At 46.7% G+C, this 11,515-nt stretch overlaps 1 pseudogene; it reads right to left on the bottom strand.

Moving 5' to 3' along the window:
- The window catches only part of LOC119358744, a 33,972-nt pseudogene that overhangs the window by 16,336 nt on the left and 6,121 nt on the right, over window positions 1–11,515 (bottom strand).

Genomic DNA, 11,515 nt, shown 5'->3' on the forward strand with positions numbered 1-11,515 from the left:
TACTAATGCCTAAAAGCCCATTAGTCCCGGTTGGTGGCACCAACCGGGACTAAAGGTCTAACCTTTCGTACTTGTTGGTGCCACCAACTGGGACTAATGGGCATCGCACCCTTTAGTCCCGGTTCATGGCACGAACCGGGACTAAAGGGACCAGGTGAACCGGGACTAATGCCGTAGCCACACGAACCGGGATAAATGCACCCATTGGTCCCGGTTCTGGACTAAACCGGGACTAATGGGCTTACCCGGCCTGGACCAAAGCCCCCTTTTCTACTAGTGCTCACTAGTACTCCTGGTAGCACCTGGGTATTGGATATCAGTTCAGTTGCTATTATTGGTGACTTGAAGCAAAAGCTACGGACTAAACGGAGACTGGCTAAGGGCGAGGTGACGATGTGTGTTGGAAGTGTTTCCAAAGTTGATGAGATCACCATCGCACGCTCCATCCGCCTTCGGGATTAGTATTGAACCTAGATAAATGTTATCAGGTGTCTACGTTGAGCATGAATATGATTAGATCATGTTCATTGCAATACTGTTATTCATTTAAGTTAGAGAATAATGGTTATTCTGTTTACATGAATAATACCTTTCATGGTCATGCACCCTATGTGAATGGTTCATTGAATCTCGGTCGTGGTAATACACATGTTCACGTGAAAAGATGTAGAGTTATTAATGATAGTACCACTTTCTTGTGGCACTGCCACTTAGGTCATATTGGCGTAAGATGCATGAAGAAACTCCATGTCGATGGATGTTTGGAGTCACTTGATTTTGAATCGCTTGACACATGCGAGCCATGCCTCATGGGCAAGATGACTAAGACCCCGTTTTCAGGTACAATGAAATGGGAAAGTGACTTGTTGGAAATCATACATGCTGATGCGTGTGATCCAATGAGAATTGAAGCGTGCGCTGGATATCGCTATTTTCTCATCTTCACTGACGATTTGAGTAGATATAGGTATATTTACTTAATGAAGCACAAGTCTGAAACGTTTGAAAAGTTCAAGCGATTTCAGAGTGAAGTTAAGAATCATCATAACAGGAAGATCAAATTCCTACGATCTGATCAATGAGAATTTCTGAGTTATGAGTTTGGCAAACACTTAAGACATTGTGGAATTGTTTCACAGTTGAAGCCACCTGGAACACCACAGGGTAATGGTGTGTCCGGACGTCGTAATCAAACCCTATGAGAGATGGTGCGATCTATGATGTCTCTTGCCGATCTACCGTTTTCATTTTGAGGTTATGCGTTGGAGACAGCTGCATTCACTTTAGATAGGGCACCATCTAAGTCCGTTGAGACGACGTCGAACATTGGTTTGGCAAGAAACCAAAGTTGTCGTTTCTTAATGTTTGGGGCTGCGATGCTTAAGGCTTCAGCCGGAGAAGCTCGAACCCAAAGCGGACAAACACATCTTCATAGGATACCCAAATGTGACAGTTGGGTACACCTTCTATCTCAGATCCGAGGGCAAATTGTTTGTCACTAAGAACGGGTCCTGTCTCGAGAAGGAGTTTCTCTCGAAAGAATTGAGTGGGAGGAAGATAGAACTTGATGAGGTTGTCGAACCTTTACTTCAACCGGAGAGTGATGCAACACAGAAAGATGTTTTCTGTGGCGCCTACGTCTGTTGAATAGGAAGTTAATGATAGTGATCATGAAGCTTCGGATCAAGTTGCTATCGAACCTTGTAGGTCGACAAGGATATGTACTACTCCTGAGTGGTACGGTAATCATGTCTTAGATATCATGTTGTTAGACAACAATGAACCTACGAGCTATGGAGAAGCGATGGTAGGCCCGTATTCTGACAAATGGTTAGAAGCCATGAAATCCGAGATAGGATCCATGTATCAGAACAAAGTATGGACTTTGGTGGACTTTCCCAATGATCGGCAAGACATTGAGATAAATGGATCTTTAAGAAGAAGACGGACGTGGGCGGTAATGTTACCATCTATGAAGCTCGACTTGTGGGAAAGAGTCTTTTCACAAGTTCAAGGAGTTAACTACGATGAGAATTTCTCACCCGTAGCGATGCTTAAGTCCGTCGGAATCATGTTAGCATTAGCTGTATTTTTCGATTATGAAATCTGACAGATGGATGTCAAAACAAGTTTTCTTACCAGTTTTCATAAGAAAAAGTTGTATGTGATACAATAAAAGGTTTTGTCGATCCTAAGGATGCTAAAAGGTATGCTGGCTCCAACAATCCTTCTATGGACTAGCTAGAGCAAGCATCTCGGAGTCGGAATATATGCTTTGATGGCATGATCAACGCTTTTAGGTTTATACAATGTTTGCTAGAAACTTGTATTTACAAGAAAGTGACTGGGAGCACTACAACATTTCTGATAAGTATATGACATATTGTTGATTCGAAATAATGTAGAATTTCTGGAAAGCATAAACGGTTGTTTGAAGAGTGATTTTCAAAGGAAGACCTGGATAAAGCTGCTTACATATTGGGCATCAAGATCTATAGAGATAGATCAAAACGCCTAATGATACTTTCAAAGAACGCATACCTTGACATGTTTTTGAAGGAGTTCAAAATAGATCAGTCAAAGAAGGGGTTCTTACCTGAGTTGTAAGGTGTGAAGTTGAGTAAGACTCGAAGATTGACCACGGTAGAAGAAAGAGGAAGGACGAAGGTTGTCCCCTATGCTTTTGTCATAGGCTCTATACGGTATGCCATGCTGAGTACCGCACCAGATGTGTGCCTTGCCACATGTCTGGCAAGAGGGTACAAAGGTGATCTAGGAGTGGATCACCAGATAGCGGTCAAAATTATCCTTAGAGGAATAAGGAAATGTTTCTCGGTTATGGAGGTGATAAAGAGTTCGACGTAAAGAGTTACATCGATGCAAGCTTAACACCTATCCAGATAGCTCTGAGTAGAGATACCGGATACGTATAATGGAGCAACAATTTGGAATAGCTTCAAGTGGAACGTGGTAGCAGCATCTACGATATGACATAAAGTTTTGCGAAATACATAGGGATCTGAATATGGCAGACCCGTTGACTACAACCTCTCTCACAAGCATAACATGATCAAACCCAGAACTCATTGAGTGTTAATCACATAGTGATGTGAACTAGATTAGTGACTCTAGTAAACTCTTTGGATGTTGGTCACATGGCGATGTGACCTGTGAGTGTTAATCACATGGCGATGTGAACTAGATTATTGACTCTAGTGCAAGTGGGAGACTGTTGGAAATATGCCCTAGAGGCAATAATAAATTGGTTATTATTATATTATATTTCATTGTTCATGATAATCGTTTATTATCCATGCTAGAATTGTATTGATAGGAAACTCAGATACATGTGTGGATACATAGAGAACACCATGTCCCTAGTAAGCCTCTAGTTGACTAGCTCGTTGATCAATAGATGGTTACGGTTTCCTGACCATGGACATTGGATGTCGTTGATAACAGGATCACATCATTAGGAGAATGATGTGATGGACAAGACCCAATCCTAAGCCTAGCACAAGATCGTGTAGTTCGTATGCTAAAGCTTTTCTAATGTCAAGTATCATTTCCTTAGACCATGAGATTGTGCAACTCTCGGATACCGTAGGAGTGCTTTGGGTGTACCAAAGGTCACAACGTAACTGGGTGGCTATAAAGGTGCACTACAGGTATCTCCGAAAGTGTCTGTTGGGTTGGTACGAATCGAGACTGGGATTTGTCACTTCATATGACGGAGAGGTATCTCTGGGCCCACTCGGTAATGCATCATCATAATGAGCTCAATGTGACTAAGCAGTTAGTCACGGGATCATGCGTTACGGAACGAGTAAAGTGACTTGCCGGTAACGAGATTGAACAAGGTATTGGGATACCGACGATCGAATCTCGGGCAAGTAACATACCGATTGACAAAGGGAATTGAATACGGGATTGATCGAATCCCCGACATCGTGGTTCATCCGATGAGATCATCGTGGAACATGTGTGAGCCAATATGGGTATCCAGATCCCGCTATTGGTTATTGGCCGGAGAGGTGTCTCGGTCACGTCTGCATGGTTCCCGAACCTGTAGGGTCTACACACTTAAGGTTCGGTGACGCTAGAGTTGTTATGGGAAATAGTATGTGGTTACCGAAGGTAGTTCAGAGTCCTGGATGAGATCCCGGACATCACGAGGAGTTCCGGAATGGTCCGGCTGTGAAGATTGATATATTGGACGAAGGGTATTGGAGTCCGGAAGTGTTCTGGAGGTACCAGGCTATGGCGAGCATGACCGAAAGGTGTTTCGGGAGCCCCGACAAGTGTTGGAGGGCCTCATGGGCCAAAGGGGAAGGGGCAAACCAGCCCACTAAGGGGTGGTGCGCCCCCACACCCTTTCCCATGTTACTTGGGGAGGTGGGGCGCCTCCACCAGGCTTGGGAGGCAAGCCTCCACCTGCTTGGCTTGGGGGGCAAGTCTCCCTAGGATTTTCCCTAGGGTGATCCAATCTGCTTGGCCGCCGCCCCCTAGGGGAAACCCTAGGGCGCCTCCCCCTCTCCCCTTGCCCCTATATATAGTGGAGGGGTGGGAGGGAAGCCACACCTCTTCCCTGGCGCAGCCCTCCCTCCTCCTACACCTCCTCCTCCTCCATAGTGCTTGGCGAAGCCCTGCTAGAGAACCACGAGCTCCATTGCCACCATGCCGTCGTGCTGCTAGAGTTCTCCCTCAACTTCTCCTCTCCCCTTGCTGGATCAAGAAGGAGGAGACGCCCCCGGGCTGTATGTGTGTTGAACGCGGAGGCGCTGTCCGTTCGGCGCTAGATCGGATCTTCCGTGATCTGAATCGCCGCGAGTACGACTCCATCAACTGCGTTCTTGTAACGCTTCCGCTTAGCGATCTTCAAGGGTATGAAGATGCATTCCCTCTCTCTAGTTGCTAGCATCTCCTAGATTGATCTTGGTGACACGTAGGAAAATTTTGAATTATTGCTACGTTCCCCAACAACAGAACGTTGTCTAATTTTTCAAACATGAGTTTTATCTATGATTGAAGACACGCCTTGGCAAGGATTAATGATGGGATGCTTAAAGTATTACAAAGACCCAGTTTATGATTGACAATCATAAAACGGCTCTTGGGGGCTACTTGGAATTGTATTTTAGCTATAAATCAATGTGCAAGGGAGAAGAATTTACCTCATATCGTTCTTTCATCAAATTCACCAAACCGGCTTCATAATCCTGGTTTGAGTGCAGACGGTTCAAGAAGCTGGAATGAATCTCATCAACGTTAAGATGAGCATAGTTTGATAAGTCGCTGCTCCATTTACCTTTATCCCTGGCAATTTGCTCTTCTTTGGCACTATGCTGAGCCAAAATGATGGGATGACCAGGAGAACTGTGGCCTGCTCCAGTAATAATAACATCATCGCCTTGGCCTTCAGGATTTTGGGTGGATGATGATGGAATTTCAGTGTCTTTCATTCAATTAGCCCGGTTTGGTTCTGCCGGTTCAGCATCAGGGGTGGCAGGCTCAACATCTGTGGGTTCGTCAGTATGTTGGCCGTCAAGGGGCGGATCATCAAAAGTTGTTTCAGGATGGAGGCCTTCCGTTTCACCAGTTTGCTCCGGTTCAACTCTTGGTTCTTCTTCTTCTTCAGCAACAGGGTCTTCTGGCGGATTGGTGACTCGAGCTTTCTTGCTGGGTCTGGCTTTGGCCCTGCAAACAGAATAAAAAGGGTTAACATCCTATTCAAAAGATGTAGGGCGCATTGAAAGGAAAGGTTTTTAGTAACTCACCCAACCACAATTTTCAAAGGGGGGAGTTGAATTGATGTCGATTCACCAGAAGAGGAAGGAGGTGTCACCTGATAATTTGAATCGGACGGATTAAGAGGCTGTCTAAAATAACCTGCCTTGGGGTAAGAATGGTCAGAAGTAGGAGAGACCTCAGACCGACGCTTCTGAACCGGATTATCAGGAAAACCGGTAGAGGTGACATGTTGGCCACTGTGCCGAGTTGTCAGGCGAGCCTCATACTGTTGAGTCTTCAAAATAAATGTTGGATCCAAGTGAGCAAGAGGATGAGAAAAGCTTACTTTCCGGATTGTTTGGCGAGGTTTTTGGGTTGGCATAGAGTCTGAACCAGAGGAAAGGGTAATTACCTCTACGTCCCCAGCCCGACTAGCTTCGGCCTCCTCCTGAGGAAGATCATTGTTAACAAGATGCATAAAAAGAGAGCCAAGTGAGTCAAGTTCTAGCTCAGCTTCTAGGTCATCAGTATCATCATCAAGCTCCATATTAATCCGGTCATCCGTTTTCCGCTTTGACGTCCGTTTTAGGGCTTTGGTCTTCCGGCGGGTTGGCTTGGCCACTTTGTCTCCAGTTGGCTTTGCCGCTTTCTCTATGGATTTCCGTTTCCAGAAGGGGCATCACCCTATACATATAAATAAGAAGGGTTACAGCTTGTATAAGTCAAAGATATTAGAGATGAAGAGGAAGTGTAATGCTTACAGCAGGCGGTTTGTTCTTGGTGTATAAGAGACTCAGACCGGTTTGATTACAGACCAGTTCCGATTCATTCAGAATCTTCTTTACACCTTCAGTAACTTCTTCCTCAGATAATCAGGTATATTTGCACATTAAACCGGGACGCTGGCTTAGCGGCAAGATACTCCAGGATATCCAACAGTGTACAAAATCCACACTTGTTAAACCGTTTGCCATAAAGGCCCGGAGCTTGGCGATTTGAGGAGCATATTTTGCCCTTTCTGAGGAGCTCAGGCGTTGTGGCATTGGGTGAGTATTGGATAATCTATGATCTCGGAAGCCGGGGAGGGGATTCTCATCTTCAGGCGAAGTGTCTCTGCAATAGAACCATGTTTGGTTCCATTCCTTTGGGTGGCTATGGTGTTTGGCATGAGGAAATTCCACTTCTTTCCGCTTTTGAATCGAAACACCACCAAGCTCTGTGTTCGGGCCATTCACAAACTCTGTACGCCGGTTTAAGTGAAAGAAATCCCGAAACAATTCTGTAGTTGGTTCTTCCTGTAAATAGGCTTCACAGAAGACTTGGAAATTGCATAAGTTGGAGACTGAATTGGGACCAATATCTTGTGGATGCAGTTGGAAGCTGGCAAGCACATCTCGATAAAATTTTGACCCTGGCGGTTTGAAACCACGGCCTATATGGTCAACAAAGATTACCACTTTGCCTTGTCTTGGGGTTGGAGGATTCTCAGTTCCTGGGGCTCGCCATTTGATCTCCGTTTTCTTAGGCAGAGAGCCGATACTAACCATCTCATCCAGTTGAGCCTCAGTAACCCGGGAACGAGCCCAGTTGCAGGCAGTGAATTGTTTGGCCATTGCAAAGCGAACAAACTGAAAATGAAAGGCCGGTTTATAAATTATGCATGATCATACACAAGAGACAAGGGAGTAAGAAACGTACTAATACAATAAATGGTACAACCCGGAGACTAGTATAATGAGAAAGAAGGTAATGCTAGCGCATGATTGATCAGACAATGTTAAACCGGAGCGTAATTATGAAGGTAACATGCTCTTCCGGTTTATCAGAGGGCTAATGGCATAGACTATTTATCCAATGTCAAATCTCTTATATTGATGCGAGGAGAAATAGATCTCACAGTGATGTATAAAACTTTCGGATCTAGAGATAAGACAGAAAAGAAAAAATAATTGGATCTTGAAGGGGTGCAGAACTGAAGCAATTTTTGACAGACAGATCAATTCTTTGCGCATAAAGATTTGTGATGATCATGGTAGGTAAGCTACGGTAAGAGATGTATCAAGCATAAAGTGTCCATCTATTAAAGGAAGAACATGGAAGAATAGCACTAATGAACTTCGGAAGAACTACGAGGAATATCGAAACCCTAGAACAGATCTATGGTGAAAAAAGCAAAGAACTTACCAGAGCTAGTGAGGAAGCGGAAGGGCGCCGCAGTTCTCTGGTGCGTTCAGGGCGATGCAGCGGCCGAGGTCGGAGCAGAAACGACGGTCGACGGTGGCGGCGGAGTTCCATAGGCTGAGCAGCGCAAGGAAGACGATGCGAAGAGGCACGGGGGGAAACAGTGAAAATGACCCCTCGATCCTATTTATAAGGCGAAGTGAAAAATGGCAAGTGCGGGAATTGAGGAGTCCAAAAAATGGATAAGTTAATAAAGGTGTCGCCTCGATAACTGGATATATATTAAATGAAGGAAATCTCTGATATCAACGGACGGATGATGTCGGGACTTTTTAATCGTAATTTTGAAGTATGACATCACGGCGGTTTACAAGAGCAAAAATGAAGACAAGAGAGAAGATTTTTTCTAAAGTGTGGAAGATTGACATGAACAAATTCAAACCAATCTGGAGCCTAATGTTGGGGATATTACTACTGGAGGTAAACCGGCCTTATGTAGCCGGGTTGACTCCTTGAAGATTAGAATCCCATGAAGACGTAAAGATGCTAGCGCTTTACGGAGGGCCCAAAGGCGAGTTACAGTATGTAAATGTAAACCGGCCTAGTCATGTAACTTGTACAATAAGATAGAAAGAGAGAGGCTGAACCGGATACGTTTATAAACCGGCTTCGGGACTCTATAGCCCGGCGGGCGTCAACCTATGTATATAAAGGGACGACCCGACCGCAGTTTAGGGACAGACAACAACAACTCGAAAGCCAGACAAAGCGGATTCGCTCTCTGGCCTTCGAAACCCTAGCAATACCAATCACAACTAGACGTAGGCTTTTACCTTCATCGAAGGGGCCGAACTAGTATAAACTCCCGTGTCCCCTTGTCCGGTTTAACGCCTTTAGGATAACCCGTTGCGAGGGCTCCACAACTAAGTCCTTTCACGAGGACATCTGCCGTGACAAACCCACGACACCCGGTACTCCGTTAAAATCCCGATTTCACCCAGAACACTTCCGATATCCGAATATAGGCTTCCAATATATAAATCTTTATGTCTCGGCCATTTCGAGACTCCTCGTCATGTCCGTGATCACATCCGGGACTCTGAACTACAAACGGTACATCAAAACGGATAAACTCCTAAAACCGATCGTCACAGAACTTTAAGCGTGCGGACCCTACGGGTTCGAGAACTGTGTAGACATGACCGAGACACGTCTCCGGTCAATAACCAATAGTGGAACCTGGATGCTCATATTGGTTCCTACATATTCTACAAAGATCTTTATCGGTTAAACCGCATAACACTATACGTTGTTCTCTTTGTCATCGGTATGTTACTTGCCCGAGATTTGATCATCCGTATCCCAATACCTAGTTCAATCTCGTTACTGGCGAGTCTCTTTACTCATTCCGTAATACATGATCCCGTAACTAACTCATTAGTTATCATGCTTGCAAGGCTTATAGTGATGTGTATTACCGAGAGGGCCCAGAGATACCTCTCCGACAATCGGAGTGACAAATCCTAATCTTGATCTATGCCAACTCAATAAGTAACATCGGAGACACCTGTAGAGCACCTTTATAATCACCCAGTTACGTTGTGACGTTTGGTAGCACACAAAGTGTTCCTCCGGTATTCGGGAGTTGCATAATCTCATAGTCATAAGAACATGTATAAGTCATGAAGAAAGTAATAGCAGTAAACAAACGATCAAGTGGTAAGCTAACGGAATGGGTCAAGTCAATCACATCATTCTCCTAATGATGTGATCTCATTGATCAAATAACAACTCATGTCTATGGTAAGGAAACTTAACCATCTTTGATCAATGAGCTAGTCAAGTAGAGGCATATAGTGACACTATGTTTGTCTATGTATTCACACATGTATTATGTTTCCGGTTAATAAAATTCTAGCACGAATAATAAACACTTATCATGAAATAAGGAAACAAATAATAACTTTATTATTGCCTCTAGGACATATTTCCTTCAGTTGGCACATGTCACCCCGAGCTCTAGGAACCGGCTCCCCATCGTCGCCACCGCTGCGCTGCTGTTGTCGACGTACAGGGCCTGGAAGTTAGCCTGACGGTTTTGCACGATGACACATACGCTAAGGTCGTCGGGGAGAACCGGCGTGACCGTTTGCCATTTGGTCACGGCGTCGACTGCGCCCTGGTCCATGGTCTTGGTGACTCTGAAGAAGGTCACCGTCGGTGGAACAGGCACCAGCCTCACCTTCCACGACAGCACGATGCTGAAATTACCGCCGCCACCGCGGATGGCCCAGAAGAGGTCATCCCCCATGGCCTTCTTGTCCGCCAGGAGGTTCCCTTTAGCATCGACCATGGTGGCATCCAACACGTTGTCGGCGGAGAGACCATGCTTGCGCATCATCAGGCCTATGCCGCCGCTGCTGAAGATGTCCCCCACGCCCACGGTCGGGCACACGCCAGCCGGGAAGCCCAGCCCAGGCGCCGCCATGGCGACATGGTAGTAGAGCTCCCTGATCCCCGCCCCGGAGTCGACCTAGGCTGTGGCCTCTTGTGGGTTCACGCGAACGGCGTGGAGCTTGGCGAGGTCGATCACCGCGAATCCCTCGCTGTTGGGGCTGCCTGATCTGTACGAGAGGCGCTCACAATTGCGCCCGCCGTTGCGCACGCGGACGCACACGCTGTGGCGGCGCCCGCAGCGCACGGCGGCATGGACATGCGACGCGTTGGTGGGCGTCATGATGCAGAGCGGCGGCCTTGCCGTGGCTCGCGCCACGAACCTGGCGTTCCTGATGGACGATACCAGGAGCTACTTGAACAACGGCAAGCTCGGCGTTTGCACGAGCTGGCTGGGGATGTTCGTCGAGAGGCACCGGAGAAAGTCGTTGTGGTTGGAGGGCGACGCCTGGGCAGGCACGAAGAAGGACATGTTGGGGAACGTAGTAATTTCAAAAAATTTCCTACGCACACGCAAGATCATGATGATGCATAGCAACGAGAGGGGAGAGTGTGTCCACGTACCCTCGTAGACCGAAAGCGGAAGCGTTCACACAACACGGTTGATGTAGTCGTATGTCTTCACGACCCGACCGATCAAGTACCGAACGCACGGCACCTCCGAGTTCTGCACACGTTCAACTCGATGACATCCCTCGAACTCCGATCCAGCTGAGCTTTGAGGGAGTGTTCCATCAGCATGACAGCGTGGTGACGATGTTGATGTTCTACCGTCGTAGGGCTTCGCCTAAGCACAACTACGATATTATCGAGGTGGACTATGGTGGAGAGGGGCACCGCACACAGCTAAAAGATCCAAGAGGTCAATTGTTGTGTCTATAGGGTGCCACTCTTCACCGTATATAAAGGGGGGAGGAGAGGGCCGGCCAAGGGGAGGAGGCGCACCCAAGGGGGGAGTAGGACTATATTTGGATGCCCGAGTGGTTCTGGGTGAGATCGGGATAATACCGGAGCACCAGAAGCTTATCGGACCCCTCCCCCGGGAGGTATATGGGCCTTAATGGGCTTTAGTGGAAAGGAGGGGAAAGGAGCAAGGGAGGGGCGCCCCCCCCCCACCCCAAGCTCAATCAGAATTGGGAGGGGGCCGACT

This window comes from Triticum dicoccoides, chromosome 2A (assembly GCF_002162155.2).
Source record: "Triticum dicoccoides isolate Atlit2015 ecotype Zavitan chromosome 2A, WEW_v2.0, whole genome shotgun sequence".
Taxonomy (NCBI): Eukaryota; Viridiplantae; Streptophyta; class Magnoliopsida; order Poales; family Poaceae; genus Triticum; species Triticum dicoccoides.